General features: G+C 38.4%; 1 protein-coding gene across 1 annotated transcript in view; it reads right to left on the reverse strand.

Moving 5' to 3' along the window:
* The window catches only part of Cth (Cystathionine gamma-lyase), a 664,174-nt gene that overhangs the window by 304,109 nt on the left and 338,752 nt on the right, over nucleotides 1-21,313 (reverse strand). The gene's annotated exons all lie outside the window — the stretch shown is intronic.

Raw genomic sequence — 21,313 nt, forward strand, 5'->3', positions numbered from 1 at the left:
CGCTTCCTTCCCACTCCTAGCCCTTTCCCGTCCCATCGTCGCCATAAGACCTATCTGTGTCGGTGCGACGTAAAGCAACTAGCTAAAACAAAAAACAAAAAAATAAACACTAACGATGTATGTGTATCAAATGGTAACGATTCATTTATGAATTCGTATAAGTCATAGAAACGTACAGTAAGAAGACCAGAGAAGGGATGTCACACACGTAGTCACAACGAAGTGTCTTCTGATACTGATGCTTACAGGCTGCCGTATAGGGGCCAGAACAATATCTTATGCCATGAGTAATATAAGCATAGTGAGTGAATCCAGCAGGCAGTGTAAAACGTATCACGATTGGTGGATATTTAGCATTAATGTTCAAATGATCACAAGAAACAATTCATTTAATCTCATAGAATATTATCTATAATGTATGACGTACCGATACATAAGATTAGCTTACCTGAGGTGCAGGAAGTTATCAAAATTTCAGCACTTTGCGGTTCAGGGATTTCCTTCGGAAATTCTTGAACGCATCATCCTGATCGGAAATTTTCGATGAAGTTCAGATATCTTAAAACGTTTTTCTGATTTCATTGCCCGTATCCTACTTCTCAATTTAAATATTGTTTCCCTTAACCTGGTATTTGACTTTCTCGTCAATAAATATTTCGATTTAAAAGAGCTACTCGTAGACTTTCCCTTACATAGAAACGAGACTTGTAACCCTTTTTCGTTTGTGACTGGTGTAGAACCGTTATTTGTTGAAGATATATCATTATCTGAATCAGAAATTCTACTAAATTTTGATGGTACGTCATTTCTGGGAGCTGGATCCTTCCTGCGCTTGTTACTGTTCTGTTTATGAACAGGGTACACACTAAAACAGAAGGAACTTTGTTGGGAAGAATTCGCTTGATTGATGTGCTTACACTAAAATCTGACTTCTTTTTTTTTGCTAATTGCCTTACGTCGCACAGACACAGATATGTCTTATGGCGACGATAGGACTGGAAAGGGCTAGGAGTGGGAAGGAAGCATCCGTTGCCTTAATTAAGGTACAGCCCCAGCATTTTCCTGGTGTGAAAATGGGAAACCACGGAAAACCATATTCAGGGCTGCCGACAGTGGGGTTCGAACCTACTATCTCCCGAATACTGGATACTGGCCGCACTTCATTTTCCTGGTGTGAAAATGGGAAACCACGGAAAACCATATTCAGGGCTGCCGACAGTGGGGTTCGAACCTACTATCTCCCGAATACTGGATACTGGCCGCACTTAAGCGACTGCACCTATCGAGCTCGGTGAATCTGACGTATTAAAATGCGAGCTACACACTCGATAAGAATTGTTAGGTACCTAAAGACATCCTAGTTTATCACCTTGCCTGGAAATGGCTTGCCTCCACTTCTCTCTTAAACCGCGCTCCGAAGGGAAGCTATGAAACGTCACATTTTCTTGCTTTTTAGCAGTATCGGAAGTACACAGAGGTACACAACAGTTCGCCATCTTGTCAACCTCACATACACACACCGACAGAAAAAATACTGACAATAAATTGCACAAAATCAACACAACATCACTATCAGTCCGCACATCACAATGTTAAAAGTCCGGTTCTTGGCGGTCTGTCTAGGGAGGTCAAGTCACGAATGCTACTTATGGAGCCGCCATATTGGGTCTTTAAGCGAGCGTAACCAAAGGCAAGTGTATTCGAATTTAGAGGATTTCGGTACCATACATTGAAATAAAAACAAAATACCAACTATTTTTCATAATGAATTTAATTGGGCATCTACTGGGCATGTATATATAACTGTATAACACTTAAATGACATGAATACATTCACAGCTATCTGAATAGGAAAATAATTAACAGAGCCTGATTTTTTTTTTTTTTGAAACAAGAATCAACAGAAAAGCTCATGTTCTTCTCTTTTACTTCCTTACAACTTGGTCTTACCGTGTTTCTTATTAATATTATCCGTCAAATACGTAATCTTATTGACAGAAACATAGAAATCTGTACAGTACCTGTGTCATATTATGATTACCGGTACATGAAATACTGAACTTTAAGTACTGTAATTAAAGTACTAAAAGACAGTTGTAATAAATTACCTTCAGCGTTTTCTTTATTGAGAAAGTAATTACTAAGGGCCTTATTTTTTGGTGAAATAAAACTGTTGATTTCGGTGTTAAAACTAACACTATTTCGGTAGGTATTTCGTGAAATAAATTGTCATACTGATCGATGTTTCTTGTGAAATATTCCTTATGGTATGGGGTAAATCTAACTAATTTTGTGATTAGGGGTTTTAAAGTGAACACTTGTAATGTATTAAATTGTTATTAAACCTTAGAACAACCAAATATACAAAATGTTATAGAAATAAATACCGGTAGGCCTATATAAATCACTGAAACCTCGAAACGAAGTTAGGCGGAAGTTAGGAATTTATACATAGCCTACACCTTTTTGCCGGTCATGTGGTGTAGGGGTTGCGTGCCTGCCTCTCGCCAGGGGGCCCCGGGTTCGATTCGCGGCCAGGTCAGGGATATTTCTCTTGACCTGAGGGCTGGTTCGAGGTCCACTCAGCCTTCCTGATTAGAATTGAGGAGCTATCTGACGGTGAGATGGCGGCCCCGGTCTCGAAAGCCCAGAATAACGGCCGAGAGGATGCGTCGTGCTGACCACACGACCCCTCGTAATCTGCAGGCCTTCAGGCTGAGCAGCGGTCACTAGGCAGGCCAAGGCCCTTTCAGGGCGTTAAGTGCCGTGGGGTTTGGTTTGGTTCTACACGTTTTTACATTTTGAATGACTTGTCTCCAAAGTAAAAACTACGCATGGTTTCAACATTATCAGGATTCAGAGTTGTGCGACAGTCAGAAAGTATATTTTTGTAAACAAAGCAGCCCCTTTCACTGACCACATTAGACGTCGGAAACCATAATGCTTGCGAACACTTGGTGCAAATTTACTGTGGTCTTCTATCGAACCTCCAAAAACTTCACTAACAATGTATTCTTTCTTCTCTTTTAACAGACGTGCTTTCACTGCATTTTGCAAAGCCATGTATCCCTGGAGGATATTTATGGATATGCTGGTGCTGCCCGGCCGGGGATGAGTAACTCAGACAGTTAAGGCGTTGGCTTTCTGAGCCCAAATTGGTAGGTTCAATCCTGGCTCAGTCCGGTGCTCAAAAACGTCAGCCCCGTGTTACTAGTTTTATTGGCGCGTAAAGAACTCCTGTGGGACAACATTCCGACATCTCGGCGTCTCCGAAAACCGTAAAAGTAGTTAGTGGGACGTAAATACAATAACATTTTTACAACTCAACCAGGCGACTTTTTTTGCTATTTGCTTTACGTCGCACCGCCACAGATATGTCTTACGGCGACGATGGGATAGGAAAGGCCTAGGAATTGATAGGAAGCGGCCGTGGCCTTAATTAAGGTACAGCCCCGGCATTTGCCTGGTGTAAAAATGGGAAACCACGGAAAACCATTTTCAGGGCTGCCGACAGTGGGGCTCGAACCCACTATCTCCCGATTACTGGAAACTGGCCGCACTTAAGCGACTGCAGCTATCGAGCTCGGTGCGATTTATTTACAATATCGTCTACTAATATCGTCATATTTTATAACAAAGTAGGTATTATTTATCTTTCCTTTTATATTCATCCATGTCCTCATGCCAGGATTATCCAGTTTTTCTAAAGAAATGCTGGTTTACATGAATGCTTTTGTTGTGTCTATTACAAATTGCTCTCTACCACTTTTCAACTCCTTTTCGATGTGTAAAGTATCGCCGATTGTTATTTGCCGCTTAAAATTATGTTCATTTGCTTCATTCTTCTTCTTTTTGTGTGCTTCTGATTCTCTACAGTACCGGTATTTATCGCACGTGTCTCTTCGTTTTCACGTAATGCGAACATTACAGTACTTACACATTAGAATCTTTCTTGCAGCATCAAATACATAGAAGGCTTCACTGTTGTATTCCTCGGCCCTCGGAAAAACTGTTGTGACTTTAGTTTTCAGCAATTTTGTATTTAAATGCTGGACATTTGCTGATAAAGTTTCATAAGTGGCGAACTCTCACTGCGGAAGAGTATAATGCCCACTGCTGTATCTACAACCGATCTTGCTACGAACACAACGCTATTTGCTGTAATCGATAACAGATATCGATTTTTAATGATTGCCTTAGAGATCGCGGAACTGAATACACATACCTCCGATACACAGGGCTCATCGCTTTGTGTGCATTTGTGTAGAGAATATACAGCGCTAAAAATCAAGTGAGAAGGAAACGACTATAGTCAAGTTCTCAGAAGCATTTAAACGTTTATTGGAGATCTTTTCCGATACGATTTCGCATTTTTCGTACCAAGTGGGGTATATTTCGTGATTATTTGCGCGATTCGCGTAATAAATCAGATTTCGCGATATTTCGCGAGTTCATTTAGCTATAATACGTTACGGTACGGTACCTACAAGGTCATATATAGGCTAGAAAGAAGATATGAAAAATTTCGTGCGTATCGCTATTACCAAAAAATACGGCCCCTAGTAATTACTGATACTGCGTTTCCAAAAGGTTACCCCAGTATGTTGATAAACACTGAAAGCCTCTTGAGTTGAGTGCATTCAATTATGTATGGTAACTGTTGTTATCCATTCATGTGGTATTTCTTTGGGTTCTAAGGCAAAAATATTCTGCACGTATGCAACAAGAGTGATGTTCTTAGGTACTCTTAACTTGTTTATTGATAAACCATGCAGTTATATAGTACAAAGTGGTGGTGGTGGTGATTATTGTTTTAAGAGAAAGTACAACTGGACAACAATCCTATATAAACACTAATCAGAAGAAAACAAATGGAAGGGGTCCAACACTTCGAAAAATGAAGGTATCGGCAAAAGAAAGATGGAGACCACAATGTGCGTGGAAATGAAAAACTTTCTAGGCCTCGAATGCGCTAATGCCGTCGCGGTCGCAAAAGAACAAGTGTTGAACAGGGGAGGTCGGGCTAGAATAGTGAAAGCAATGTCAAGACTCAGCTAAGGGCCTCGTGGTCACAACCCAAAATAGATTTCCCCCCGTGGGTGGAGGCAATAGAACAACACCCACGGTATCCCCTTCCTGTCATAAGAGGCGACTGAAAGGGGCGTCAGGAGCTCCTAACTAGGGAGCGTGGGTTGGCGACCACGGGGCTCTTAGCTGCGTTCTAATTTTCATGCACCGGGCGAGTTGGCCGTGCGCGTAGAGGCACGCGGCTGTGAGCTTGCATCCGGGAGATAGTAGGTTCGAATCCCACTATCGGCAGCCCTGAAAATGGTTTTCCGTGGTTTCCCATTTTCACACCAGGCAAATGCTGGGGCTGTACCTTAATTAAGGCCACGGCCGCTTCCTTCCAACTCCTAGGCCTTTCCTGTCCCATCGTCGCCATAAGACCTATCTGTGTCGGTGCGACGTAAAGCCCCTAGCAAAAAAAAAAAAAATTTTCATGCATACAATAATAATAGTAATAATAATAATAATAATAATAATAATAATAATAATAATAGTTAAGAAAATTAACTCATTGCTAGACACAATTCCATAAGAAATAGAAATTCAGTCACTATTAAGTTGAGTTAACTTAGGTTAGGCTATTTTAGGGATTACATTAGGATATTATGTTAGGCTACGTTACGTTAAATTACAGTAGTTGGTTAGTGCGTGTGTAGTGATCTTTAAGTATTTGTCCAGCCATATAATGTACTCTATAGAGCATTTAAGATGAGTGAAATTTAGCTATAATTAATAACTACAGTACAGTATAAGACTGCTATTATCAATAATTTTTTTGTAATGATGACAAGCTGGACATAAATTGTTGGTTTGAAATGATAGGCCTATTGTTTGTTGTGATTGTAATTGGTAAATGAACAGGAACAAGCATTTCAAATATCTATGAAACATTTCTACGTTGCATGTAGGGTTAAGAAAATAAAAATGAAAAGGAATGGAATGAAATGGCGTATGGCTTTTAGTGCCGGGAGCGTCTGATGACAAATTCGGCTCGCCAGGTGCAGGTCTTTTGATTTGACACCCGTAGGCGCGATGAGGATGAAATGATGATGAAGACGACACATACGTCCAGCCCACGTGCCAGCGAAATTGACCAATTATGGTTAAAATTCCTGAACCTGCCAGGAATCGAATCCGAGACCCCTGTGACCAAAGGTCAGCACGCTAACCATTTAGCCATGGAGCCGGACACATGAAAAGAAAATGTTCATAAACATCAGTACTACTATTACACATTTCCTGTTACTTTTCTTGCTTGTTTTGAAAGACAATGCTCTTTCTTTGGGAGGTTTCCTGTTATATGTCAAAGACTTGGTTGGATTAGGGACGTCGAAAATTGTTGGGATGGAATTCCATTTGAGTAGTTTCCGTCCATCCGCCCTCTTTACTTCAAATTGCGATTCTTCAAAATGATGCTAGAAGAAAATACATAATAAGAAATATAAAACATCGTTCATATAAACATACTATTCTTCAGGAATAATACGAATGTATAACTTCACTAACCTCGCACAAGACGGAATTATCTGTAGGTTGCCATTTGTCACGCCTAGAGTTTTGTACCCACTGAGCTATCCTTTGCTTATCTCTCGGGAAGCGAAACACTCTAATTCCGTCAGAGGTCTTATTTTGACAATTTAGTGCGGCGCAGTACCCCATTTTCCTTCAAAATACAAGTAATAACACACATCATTACATCGGGCACGCCCACGTAACAACGATATTTGAGACCCAATATGGCCGCCACCGCAAAGGATTGTGGTAGCGTGACCAGACCTCCCTAGACAAACCTTGCCAAGAACAGAACGGAAACCTGACATCTAGCGGCCAAGCCGTGAACACGATCGGGCCGCTTTTTCAGCGGCAAATTGCTTCCTATTTCCCGGCCTTATGTATCTCGTAGGCAACGATTGTATACACGAGTGGAGTCAAGAGCGTACAAACACAAATAATTGAAAAAAGAATATTAAAGAGGTTCATATAGTGAGGTTAGAATCATCAAGAAATTTATTAATTGTAGCAATTATATTAAGAGTTGGGTTATAGAACAAAGAGGAAACACTGGTTGGCAACGAAAATTTAAGCTGAAGTAGTCGTTGCATAAGTTTTTGCCATGCAGAATGATATAGTGGACATTGAAAGAAGAGTTGATTGACGTCTCCGTCTCGGTCACCGAATTCACAATTAGGCTGAGTAGTAAGATGAAATCTGTACTTGTATTGAGGAGTGAGAACATAGTTAAAATATAAACGGGTTATATTGGTAATATGTCATCGGGAATAAGCGCCTTTCATAAACCAAGGTTTTGGAAGAAGAAGAGGTTGTAGTTGATAGTACGATCGTCCTTTGTTTTTGTAGTATTATGCCATTCCGCTTGTCAGTCATGTTGGGCAGCATCTTTAATAAGTGGAAGATAATCTACTATTAGCTACTTGAAGGGGAGGACTTGTAAGTCTAGCCGCTTGCGTGGCATAAGAATCTGCGTTTGTTTCCGAATATGCCAGCATGCGCAGGCACTCAAACAAGCGTTACGTATACACCTGATTGGTCCTGTGTTCTTTTTGCTAGGGGCTTTACGTCGCACCGACACAGATAGGTCTTATGGCGACAGGTCCCGTGTTTAAATACGATGTTTAACATGATAAAGATACCAGCTGAAGGATAAGGAAATTGTAAGATGCTCATGGCGTCGGTATAAATGGTGGCTTTGCCAAAAGCATGTTTTTTGATATAAATAAGGGCTTGACGTATAGAAAAAATTTCAGCGGAATGAATGGAAAAGATGTTGGGTACCGTAATCAATTTTTTTCGAGACCTGGGTTGAAGCGACAGTGAAGCCAGTGAATCTACACTCCATTTCACCAGTTTCCACAAAATAAAGAAATGAGGAAGAAATGTTTACACGCTATTAGAAGGAAAAAAAATTCGGCGAGAAGAATCTGACCGAAAATAGTCAATTGTGTTCCCATCATTCTCAACCCGATGACTTCACGAACTTTCTTGGGTAAGTGCGATTTACGAAGGGAAATAATTCCTATTTTCTACCTATAAACAGATTAGGCATTTCGATAACAACCACCAAATTTATGCCTTTGCATTTAAAGGTGAGAGAGCAAGATTAAAACCAGGTGCTGTTCCATAGCTTTTTCCATGCACCACGAACACAACAAAAAAAGGAAGAGGCCATACACCAGAAAATTTCCAGATTACCATGAAAAACCTACAATATCAGAATCTGCAGAAATCATCTCCATTGAAGTACGGATGAAATCGTGAATATACCTCAAGAAGTGAATGTAACATTTGTGACTCGCATTTTCAACGACATCAGTACTCATTACATATACAGTAATTTGGTTGTTGAGCAAATAATGGATAATCCTGATGCCGTATTGCTTTATACAGGGTATGTAAACATTGAACGTTTTAATTTGGTGTTTGCTGTTCTGGGAGAAAACAGACACAATTTACAGATATTTCCTCTTGAACCCAGACTGTGTGTCTTCTTGTCAGTTATGAAGCTAAGGACCAACAAATCTGACCAGGAACTAGGTTTTAACTTTGGAATCCATAAAACTACTGTTGGGAGAATATTTAATGTTTGGATTAACTTCATGTAACTTACTGCCAATTTCAAGAGTTGAACATTTGGCCTGATCGAGAAACTGTCCTTGAAAACAGCCCCCTTCCTTTTAGACAGAAATACCCCTCGAGTAGAGTTATAATTGATGAAACTGAGATTATGATAGCAAAACCCAAGAACCCTACAGTACAGCAAGGTACATTTTCTACATACAAAAATGCAAAAGCGACAAAGGTATTAATATGTATAAATCCATATGGTTTCATATCTGACGCATCTGGTGGGGCAGTATCAGACAGGCAGTTATTTATCAGATCAGCAATGTTGGATCTCTTGGAAGAAGGTGATTCAGTTATGGCAAATAGGGGTTTCTACACTAAAGGTGTAATTTTAAAAATCCCACTGTTTCTGAAAGGCAAAGGGCAGTTTACTCCATGAGAAAACATTGAAACAAAGAGGATAGCCTCTAAACGAATACACATAGAATGGGCTATAGGACTTGATGAAACATACAAAATACTGCAGTCCAAATTGCATGTCAGTAAAATTTGTCTTTCAGGTAGGATAACACTTGTGGTTTTTTGTTATGCAATTTCAGGAAAACCATTATCTCAGGTTAGGATGACTGGAACAAAATAGTCATGGTAAAACTTGTGTAATTTTGCCACCATTTCATAAATGAACATGCCATCTCTCTCTATGTCCAACACACAACAAAACTACAATAATGTCTACCTGTAACAAACAGCTGGCCTTGCACTTGGAAGTAATTGTTGTGATTTTTCTTGAGTATCACTGCACCACTGCTCTCTCCCAAGTATGGAACACATTTGATTGAAATTGCTTCATTTTCATTACTTGGCAACCCTTTAAGTTCTAAGACTCTATCCTGTCCAATTTAACCATCACAAGATGCTGCCAGGTAATGTCTGGTAGGATGGATAATGAGGCCACGTTTTTGGACTACGTGGCCTGTTAGCTCAGAATACCTGTCCTTTGCTGAATCTTCCATTTGAAGTTCCATTTCACATCACTGGAGCAAAACAAACTTCCCTTGAATAAGGCTTTTGCTAGGGCTTTCGGAGTTTTTGAGTGACAGATTTTCTCAAAAATGACTTGCTGTCAAACGATATTTCCTCTCTTTGAACCATAGACTTTGCTGGGATTGTTGCCTAGTATTTTCCTCAAGTTTCTTCCTTTCATCATCATTGACTCTTACGAGATTTTCAGCTTGAGTCGCACATGGATCCACACCATAATGGCGGTCACGAATGACATCAAAGCAGCTGCCCTGTTCTTTTTCTGAGAGCAAAAGAGAAAGCAAGCTTATGTTGGGAACTTTTTACAATATCTTCAACATATTGCTGATATCTAGGTTGATTAACTCCTGACAGTGGCCTAACATCACGGTAGGGTTCCTGGAAAACTTGTTCCAAGGGCAAACATTCCACTTTCATAGGGGTAACTGGCCTCAACCGTTTGGTAGTGGGATGGTGAAAAGTTTGTAAATTTTGAGTGCATGTTTCTGAACACTGAGTAATACCAGTCTTGGAGAAGTGCTCTAATGCATAGCTTACGGCAGCAATGTGCTTACAACATGCCTTGGGGCCTGCTCCAGTAACACATTCATATTCCCCTCCTATAATGTTACCAGAAACTCCTAAAATAAACTTCACATTATAGGTCTTACGTTTTGTGTACTCAGATTTTGCAGCACTGCATATTAGAATGTCACCCGATTAAAATAAACATTTTATAAACAAAACAAACTTTTCATTGAAAAGTCTGTATCCAGCATCACACAGCGATATGTAGTTGGAAACAGGTTCTCCATCTATTTCCGATTTTCTAAATACGAAATAATCCATAAAGGCACATTTGTGATAGTGATCTTCACCTTATGGCTGTTGGTCAAATCTTCAAAGGAACTGGCACTGGGAACCTCAAGAAATTCACATGCCTTTAATGATGGACAAGGCTGTATCTGCAGTTTCATGTAAGCCATCAACCTAAAAAATACATGAATCGAAGTCTATAAGCAAGGGAAGCAAGTGCGCACTTAAATCTCTATTTATGATTTAATTCTTGTGGAGGTATATTTACAGTATATATTTATCAATGTATAATACTCAAGTACCGGTAATTACAATCTTTATGAGAAGGCATGCTGACTCCTATTCATTATTTGAATAATAAAGCGTGTTAGAATTTCGTAATTATCGCTGTACTAATTCTTCTTTCCTCCCGCCAGTTTTAGCGCCTGTGGTCCGTAGCTCATTTTGCAGCTGTTTAGCGCTTAAATGATGAAAACTGTCCATAATATACTAGGGGATATACATATACAATTAATTAATATAGTCTTGGAGTAAAATTAGAGAAGATATTATCGACTTTAGCTTAGAAAACTCGGTCACAATCTATACATTCCTCACAGCTGACTGGAAGAAACATCGCCTTGCGTTTACCCGGTACTACACGAGCGCTATCTGGCTCGAAATTTCTCCGCTAACATCCATATTCCACTTTCGAAGGTGGTAACATGTAATTTTTTCTGGGCCAGTTCTAGGGATCTATGTTTATGTTGGGTTAGGCGATAATTCGAAGCAGTTGGTAATATGATATTAGGCCTGTAAAAGAGGCAAGCGAAGGAAAATTTACAGTACGGTGGGATATGAGTTCGCAAGAGAGAGTCTCGGTATCCATGTAAAGATTCATACGCACTGTAGAGCGCTGGCATTCTTTGATTACAGTTTCGTGGCATGGTGTAATATTCATACAGAAGTTGCAATTTTGGAATGAGTGGAATAGCTATAAGTGCAAATTTCTGTCCTGTTAAATGTATTGACAATGACTATGAAGAATACATTCTTAGATTGTTTCTTAATTTTGGGCTGCTGTTTAGTTGTGAAGGAACGTTCTAGATACTTAAAAAGAGTTTTGTGAGAATAATCGTTCTCTTTGATGTGTTACTTGGCCTTGGGAAGGATCTTAAGATTATCTGAAATGAAGTAAAAGATATTTTAATCAATAAATTAGAACAAAAACCATTCAAAACAATACCCCATGAATGTGAAGTGACTTACTCGTTCAGTTCATACTAAGTGGATCTGTTCCGGCAGCATCTGCCTTGTCATTCCAACCCTGGAACGTTGGACTGTTAAATCAGCAGTATAGTACTGCTTGTTAAAAGTGAGAAAATGTATGGTTTTTCATTTGATTACTTCATATGATAGCATTGCTTTTAATTGCGACATTCCACCTGACATCATTGTAATGACCTATACTGATTTCTGTTGGTAAAACCACAAAGGCATACAATGAATATTCCCTAACCCAACCTTCACATGACAAAAGACGTATGGTGACTTCCTCATCGTGTTTCTGGGATAATGTTAAGAGGTATGCAATTTAATACAATCTTACTCACAGCGTGTACACTACGTAACATATAATTCTGTATACAATGTAAAATTCTGTAGCAAAGCACGGGTACATCAGCCGATAATCAACTAAGATCTAATTTAACATCAATCTATTCTATCTTCATTTTTCACCAATTGATTTTAATTTTATACAGGTATTCAACAAATTATTTATAGATCTTCAAGACTGATTTATATTTATTGAAGTATACCAACAGATCATAAGAATTTTCAAGTGCTGTGTTACATCCTCAAGACTGACTTATTGTAGTGTATATTGATTATTAGATCAGAACTATTTTCAAGAATTATGCTATTTATTTTTGTTATGTATGTCCAATTAGTGCTTTAAGTATTTTAATTCCATATGGCTCATGATGGCCTAATATCAATAGGCCAAAACTAGTACCATCATTAAAATGAATTGAAGTACCATAGGTAATAATTTTAAATTGTATTGATTCTCATTTATCGTATTTGTACGAATAATACCTGCATTTTTAAAAAATTGAGGCACGAAATTGGGGTGCGGGTTTTATTTGAGTCAATGTTGGCATTTTATTTTCAAAATCAGCCTTCCTAAAGTTAGGGTGTGGGGATTATTCGCGTAAATACGGTATTTACAATAACAGATCACATAGTCAAGCACCTCGTCTCCTTACTCCCAAGCCTTCCCAGCCCAAAGTTTGCAACGTTTTGGTAACACTACTCCTATGTCGGAAATCACCCAGGACAAATTGTGCAGCTTTCCTTTAAATTTTTCCAGTTCTCATATCAAGTAGTCCTGGTGTTGGTCCCATACATTGGAGCCATACTCTAACTGTGGTCTTACGAGAGACTTACACGCCCTCTCATTTATATCCTTTTCAAATCCCCTAAATACTCTCATAACCACGTGACGAGATCTGTAACCTTTCTTAACTACCTCGTTAATATGATTACTCTAATGAAGATCATTCTTTATATTAACACCTAGCTAGTTACATTGTTCCCCATGTGGTGCTATCACTCCACCAACGTCTGGCTCCATGGCTAAATGGTTAGCATGCTGGCCTTTGGTCAGAGGGGTCTCGGCACGGTCAGGAATTTCAACCATCATTGGTTAATTTCGCTGGCACGGGGGCTGGGTGTATGTGTTGTCATCATCGTCATTTCATCCTCATCACGATGCGTTAAATCAAAAAGACCTGCATCTGGCGAGCCGAACATGTCCTCGGACACTCCCGGCACTAAAAGCCATACGCCATTTCATTTTACTCCACCAACACGATAATTAAAACTGAGAGGACTTTTCTTTTTAGTGAAACAACTTGACTTTTCATCCTATTTACATTCATACCGTTGTCTGTTGTCCATCTCTACATTGTTTAGGTCGAATCAGCTGACATAAAATAGTGTACATCCATATTCATTCAAGAAATATTTAGCACATATTATTTCACCATTTTTCAGTAGTCACTTATAGAGGCCCTTAATTTCAGTTTGAATAGAAGATTGTTAAATTAAAATCTTCAAAAGGAGAAGTTCAATTTTGGGAAGACAATACTTTATGATTTCCTGGCTGTCAAGAAGAGATCATTAACATGTAAACAATCTGTTCTGAATTATTTGCACTGTGCCAAACTATTCTTTAGTACCATATAGGGTCATGGAATTGCTTCTTATTTACAGAATTATTTGTAAATGTTCAGCATATGAGTATTTTCTCATGTGTTGTGTTGTTACTACTCAGTAATTAAATAAATTCTTGCAGAAGTTATCGTAATCAGGATTTCATTCCAGCAAGCCGGGTAGGAAATTTTTTGCAGAAGTATAATATGAAAAATGTTTATCAGCCAAATTATTTTAATGGAAAGCATAAAAGGACAGTTTGAAAACAAGTACAGTATACTGAGTGTTTTAAAAAGTTAATGACGTATTTCCCAGGCAGTCAGCAGGGGACAAAGAAAGCTGTGAATTTTTAGATATTCTTTTCTTCAAGCATGGAGCAGAAAACTACACAGAAGATAATTTCACCAACTAAAAGGCACAAGGAAATCAACTACTGGACCACTGTAGCTCCCTTATGAAGGCTGAAAAACAAACAATTTATCCTTTTCCAGGAACAATTAAATAGTGTGCCTGGATGTAATATTTTACTCCTTGGCTGAATGGTAACCTTGATGGCCTTCAGTTAAGAGCGTCCAAGGTTCAATTCTTGGACGGGCCAGGGATTTTATCTGCGTATGGTTAATTTCACACAAAAAGCTGACCCCAAGAAACTGGGAAGATGAAGAAGAAACAGTAATGTATTAGGTCTTTGTGTAATAGTCCAGTTTCACCGTGTATATGATATTAGAAGAATTGTCATCCTTTTTGTGTGTAATTCTGATTTGTTTCCTTTTTTATGCTTCATATGCACTCCAGAATTTCTTTATTTTGTTGTGCACGAAGAACTGGTGCATTCTTCTAATTACATAAATCATTCTTGCCCGTACATTTTGGTATTTGAATATGTATATGGGAAGTTTGGCAATGAGTGCTGAAAAAGAGTTGTTTCATATACTGATAGTGGCTGAGGTACATACGGGGCTGGACAGGACCAGATTGAAGTAGACTGATAAGGACAACTAAACATCATGCAGACTTAACTGCAATTGTGGCCAACCTCCAGTAACAGAGAAGATGGAGACAAAGTTCGGACCGGTCGTATTGGGCATACGGTTGGGGGCACGCGACTGTGAGCTTGCAGCCGGGAGATAGTGGGTTCGAACCCCACTGTCGGCGGCCCCGAAGATGGTTTTCCGTGGTTTCCCATTTTCACACCAGGCAAATGCTGGGGCTGTACCATAATTAAGGCTACGGACGCTTCCTTACAACTCCTAGGACTTTCCTCTCCCATCGTCGCCATAAACCTATCTGTGACTGTGCGACGTAAAGCCACTAGCAAAAAATATGTTCAGAGTAGTTTTCAAGTGCACTTCTTTCCACAAGTTAAATTTTGTGCTGCGTATAATTGCATATTTATGGTATTAGCTATTATTTGATGATTTTGGCATGTTTTGTGCATATATGAAAAGTTTTCAAACACTTTGAGGTATTTCTTTCTCTTCCAGCGCATTATCATGCTGATTTCTATTACCCATAGTGTCTGCCACTATTTCATCTTCAGTGATTTCTTTTTTATACTAACACATCACAGTCCATGTTGATGTAGTCTGCAAGATTCACACTTAATGGCACATCCAACTTTTCACACAAAACGTTCAGTTTTCCTCTGTTTCTGCATCAACTAACACTTCACTTTCTGTGATGTCTTCTAAATAAACCACTCCAGCTTTTCCAAAGCAATTTGCAATGGTTTCTCCTTTCAGTGATCTCCATTCAGCACTAAACATCAGCATTGATTTCAATATGTTTATATAAATGTCTCTCTGAGGCAATATTTTTTGTGTTTTGTTTAAAAGAAATATATCCTGCATAACGATGTACCCCTTGATTGAGTAAACTATAAATTTGTTTGAAGAAACGCATCATGATCTTCAAATGCTGCTGGGTAGGCTACCTGCCGATCAGAATTGCTATGTGGTTTGCTTACCTTCCCCTGGTAGTTGCAATCTGCTAGTTTCGCCAGTATTTTGTGACAACTGGGCTGTCCGGTGCATAGCAACATGTTGTGCAAAATGCCCGGTGATTAAAACAGGAAGAATTAGAACTTTTTTAAGGCTAACTGTTAATTTGTTACACTGAAAGTTCAAAATTTGTTAAAATGATATTTCTTCACATATATTATAAAGCGAAAAGGGAAGGGGTCTAAAAGGAATTCTGCAATTCTAAGCATTTTGTTAGGTATATTGGCATTCATTACAGCGACATTTCCTGTATTATTAATTTATGCTACCTTTATTGTACATAAGCTTCAGAGGGTAGCAGAACTAATATGGGAATAGTTGCCTTAAGTATATACCTTAATTTCTAGAATCTAAAAAGTGTTTGTAAAAGCGCTTGTTCGAGTAAATGCTTGTAGGGAAATTACCTAGAACTTCTTTTACTCCCAGAAATAATTCTTACCCACTGGGGTACATGCTGATAATTTCAATAAGTTCAAGTTGCTTGCAGTCTAAATCCAAGTACTGCTTTATCAATTGAGCATCCAAAGAGCAAAAATGAAAGATTCCAGAGGGAGTCTTGTATAATAAAGGCACATTACTAAAATATATCCCATGCACCAGACAAACTATAAAAGTACCTTCATGACTCTATTTCAATCCTTGAGAATGAGAAAAGTGAACTTAAGTGCGCCTCTCTAAAATAAAGAAATATTGAGTGCAAAAATATACAGTGTATTACAAAGAAATCCCGTTTTCAATATTTTATGTTCTGTTAATAAAATAAATATCTTCAAGGTGACAGTGCACAACATCGAGGAGAAATTCTCCCAGAGCTTGTTAGTACTTACAAATACTGTTCAATCACATCTGTGGACGTTGAGAGATCCTTCTCCGCGCACAAACTGATATTAACTGATAAACTTAATATTTAAAAAAGTCATCATCACACAGGTAATTGTAAAGAAAATTACAGTCTCAAGAAAGACATATAAGGAAGGTCACTCAACACAATTAAATTTATAAAAGATATATATTTTGTTTATAACAGCATATTTCAGTGCATATTTTCAAAATTTTAAAACATGTTCTAAAGATTTTGACAGCATAAATGCATGCATACTTTACAGTAGATAAATTTAGTGCATACAAATCTAATACCGTATCTACTCATCAGTGCCAAGAGAGAAGCCTATCTATTAATTGACGCCCAACCTCCAGTGAGATGAAAGCACGATTTCAAGAGCTAAAGCAGAAATATCAGACTGAAATCAGAGCATTCATTAATTGATGGCAACAAAAATTAAATGAACTCCAAATCTGTGTGATGCCAGGGACCTACAGAACTTTCTTATGGTGTAAAAGACCTCTACAGACATGTCCATTCCTCATCAGGTACTCTGAAAGCCACTGACAGTTCCACCATTGTTACTGACAGTCTAGACATTCTGAAGTGTGGAAAGAAAACTTCAGCTCACTTTTTAATCCCAACTCCATTATGGCAGAGGACTTCTTCCAGTATGAACCACAACATCCTCCACAGCCTTGGATGGCTGCCCCTCCAACTTTTCAAGAATGTCTCCAAGTTATGTCAAGAATATCTGAATCTCTCAACATTCTGAAAGCCAGAAAGGCTCCTAGACCAGACAGCATTCTCCTAGAGCTCATTCAGAGAGGCATTTTACTTCTGAAACCAGTTTTTTCTCTGATCCTTCTAATATGGGAAACCAAAAATATGAACACATGGCATGAAGAGTATGCTTAAAGTAAATACAAAATTTTAATATTCCACCTTCTCAATACTAAAAAATCATGTGATGTTTTTACAAAAACATTACAATGACATTAAAAGGGTACTAGTTTCGGTCCACTGTGGACCATCATCAGCCTAGCCAAATTACAACAGTAAAAGACATAGTGATAAAAATAGTATGGAGAAATGAGAGGATCTAAAAGGATGGGATGGTGGTGGAATGACAGATAAAAGTGAAAAATATTAAAATTTTGTATTTACTTTAAGCATAGTCTCAACTCAATACGGAACCTAACAATGAAGTTTATTACTTTTAATGGCATGAAGAGTTCAATCACTGTCAACAACTTTAAAAAAAGATGACCATAGTATCTGTGGTAATTATCATGCTATTTTCTTGTTCTCCATAACGGGAAAAGGTTTTGCTTGAATCCTAATGAATTGCCTCCGTTTAGTTTCTGAGAAGATACTTCCAGAATTTCAGTGTGGATTTCGGACCTCCAGAATCACTACGAATATGATCTTCCATACCAGACAACTGCAGGAGAATTGCAAACAATAACAAAAATCTCTGCTTTTATTTTACAATCTGCAGGGGAAAAAAGGCACAATGACTGGAAATGTGACGTGGATGGTTCTAAGGAGATTTGGTTGCACCAAACTTTTTGTTGGACTCATTCAAGCATTTAATGATGGTATGGCTGGACAGGTGCTTTATCAGAATGACTTATCTGAAGTACTTTCTATTCTACTTGCACTTACACTTTGTGCCCTGTACCTGGCAGCCATGTTCTACAAGGTATCATCTACAAAAGATGCAGGTGTATAAATTAGACTTTTTAATCCAGTCAGATTACATGCACAAAGGCCAACCAACCTCATCTGGATCACTGAATTGCAATTTGCAAATGACCAAACCGATAGTGTACTGGGCTGCTGCTGTCTCAACATTACTCTATGGATGTGAAACCTAGACAGTATCTCAACAGGACATCAAGAAATTTGAAAGTTTGCACCAGCAAAAACTTACATCCTTTATGAATATCAAATAGGATTACTATGTATCCAGTGTTGTAGTTCCTGAGATGTAAGGCTTACAGGCCACTATTATTGACTTAGATGGATTGGACATATCCAGCATATGGGACACAACAAACTTCCTCAGCAAATCCAGCCTACTGAAATCAGAGCTGGCAGAAGGTCTCATGGTGACCCTTTGAAGGGATCATGAAGAGCAAAGACATAAACCAGAGCGTTTGACGTACTCTTACAGAAGATCGTTCTTGTTGATGCTCAACTATCATAGATACCGTTGTGCAATTTGAATGTGTGCATCAAGGACGGGAAATAGATATCTTATTGAGAGTTAAACAGTTAATTTATTGAAACCACATATTCAATACTAGTGAAGTCTTTAGGACTATATTACTGTCATTATATTAGGTTTAAGTATGGTACATGTTTCGCCTGTCATTCCAGGCATCATCAGCCATGAATTCTAACTCAAAGTCAGAGCTCTGAGTTGATGCTATACTAGGATTATTCATAAATCATATTTTTATATAACAATTTGCACTAAAGTATAAGAACTTTAAGGTCATATTTGGAGTTGATAAGCCATTCATGTCTTGAAGTTCTAGTGTGACGTCCAACTAATGTTCACATCCAATGAAAATAATACTAAGTGTCAACTCTCATAATGCCGATAATGAGAACGGCATGAAACAAGTGGAATTTAAAACATCTATACATTTTTTAGCCTATTAGTAGATGAACTTGTACTAGAACTATTCTTAAAAACTATTTTTACAACTATTTACCCTGATGTATATAACATATGGTACAATTTGGAAATGAACTGGCCGATCTTGTCTGAAAGTTTCAATGGGACGTCCTACTTACAGTATGTCCACGTTGAATGGAGATAATACAAAATATCAATACTCATAATGCCATGCTGCGATGGCAATTGTAGGCTATTGGAATCATAACATTTAAACATTTCTTTTTACATTTGTAGGAGATCAAACACGTTCACTTATATGCTTTTCTGGGATGGCCCAAATATTCTAAAGATTAACATCGCTTTCTTGAAGAATGAGAATCACTGTTAAAGTGGAGTGCCATTTGGATGGCAAGAATGCTGGTAGAGATCTTGATCGAGTGTCATTAAATAACGGATTATTTCATCTCCGTATACACATGTTGTATGTTGTTTATGTTGTGAAGCTCTTTTGAAGTTATTCCATGTAAGCCTGGAGAGGAGTTCAAATGGATTCTGGATGTAAGTGTGCGGCTAGTGAGTGTGTTGAAATTTGTGGAATAAACGAAAAAGTGTGTGAGTGCTGTATCAGGATGGTTTATTAGTGGATGTAATATTCTTGACACTTACCCGTTAGACGTTAGGAGGAAGTCCGGTTGTGTTGGTTGTATGAGGTGGTCTGACAGTCGTTTTATCTCTGCTTCTTGTATTGTAGGGGTGTGTCATTGTTGGCTGGGAGTGTGTTGGGTGGAGTGGTGTGGGCGAGGCGTTAAGATCGCTATTGGTTCGAGTGGGGAAGGGGTGTGGCTGGGCGAGGGGGCAATGGCTGCTGTTGATATATAGGTATTAATGCTGGATTTACGGTTGAAGATTTTAAAAAAGGTACTCTTTATGTTAAGAGATGATAATAAGTTAAGAATTTGTTCCGTGACCGGGCTCTTTGTTTCTACGATGTCATTTTTATTTTTATTTTTATTGAAGTGTTGGTCTAAAAAGATGTAGGTATTTTTATATTCAGTCATTAGACTACCTTTATTAACAACCTTTAAGTTTTGAAGGTCCTGGTCTATGGTGTGAATTTATGCTCCGTTTCTTTCATATGAATGCTCATAGCGGAGTGTTTGTTCTGCTTGGATGCATTGTAATGCTCTAAATATCTTGTATGAAACATGTGTCCAGTTTGCCCAACATAAGAAAATTCACAATGGGCACATTTGACTCTATAAACTCTCGAATTATAGTATCGGTCGTGTGTTAAATTTACTGTATGGGAGTTAAATAATATATTTCTGTTTGTATTACGGGTTTTGAATGCAATATTGATGTCCTGTTCCTTGATTGGGTTGGTGATATGATATAGAGGCGGATTTGTGAAGGTAAAAGCAGCAAACCTGTTTTTAGGTGTTCTGGAGGTTAGATTATTAGCAGTTTTTAATTTTATTTTGTTTATGGTTTCATTAACAGTGTTTGGTTTGTAGTCATTGTGTTTAGCCAGTTCTTTAATATACTGTAGTTCTTTTTTGGTTGTCGCGTAGCCGTGTTGAAACACCGGATCCCGTGAGATCTCCGAAGTTAAGCAACATTGGGCGTGGTCAAGATTTGGATGGGTTGCCACGCGCTGTTGGTGGCGGGTAAGGGAATGGAGGAGCGGAAAGGAACTGGCCACCCTACCGTACGTAAACTCCGGCTCAGGCACACCTCTGCGGAGGTTCGGACCTGCCTTCGGGCAGAATACACCCTTACCTTACCTTTTAAAGAGGAATTTTGAATGCTCTATGGGTTAAGCTGTAAAAGGGTGCTAATTTGTGAGAATGCAGGTGCATAGATTCATTTCTTATAGTCAGAGGGACAAATGTGGTTTTTCTGTAGATTTGAAATTTGAATTTATTATTGGTTCTATTAATGGTTACAACTAGGAAATTTAAAGAGTTGTTGGTTTCATCTTCCTTTGTGAAGGTGATGTTACTGTTGAATCCATTAAGAAACTCTAAAATGTTGTTACTGTTGTTTTGCAGTTTATCAGTGATGGCAAACGTGTCATCTACGAATCTTATCCATAGGTGGAGACCGTTGATTTTGTTTACTATTTTGTTAGCATGTAGATTGTCCATGAAAATGTTTGCTAAAATGCCCGAAACA

This window comes from Anabrus simplex, chromosome 1 (assembly GCF_040414725.1).
Source record: "Anabrus simplex isolate iqAnaSimp1 chromosome 1, ASM4041472v1, whole genome shotgun sequence".
Classification (NCBI taxonomy): domain Eukaryota; kingdom Metazoa; phylum Arthropoda; class Insecta; order Orthoptera; family Tettigoniidae; genus Anabrus; species Anabrus simplex.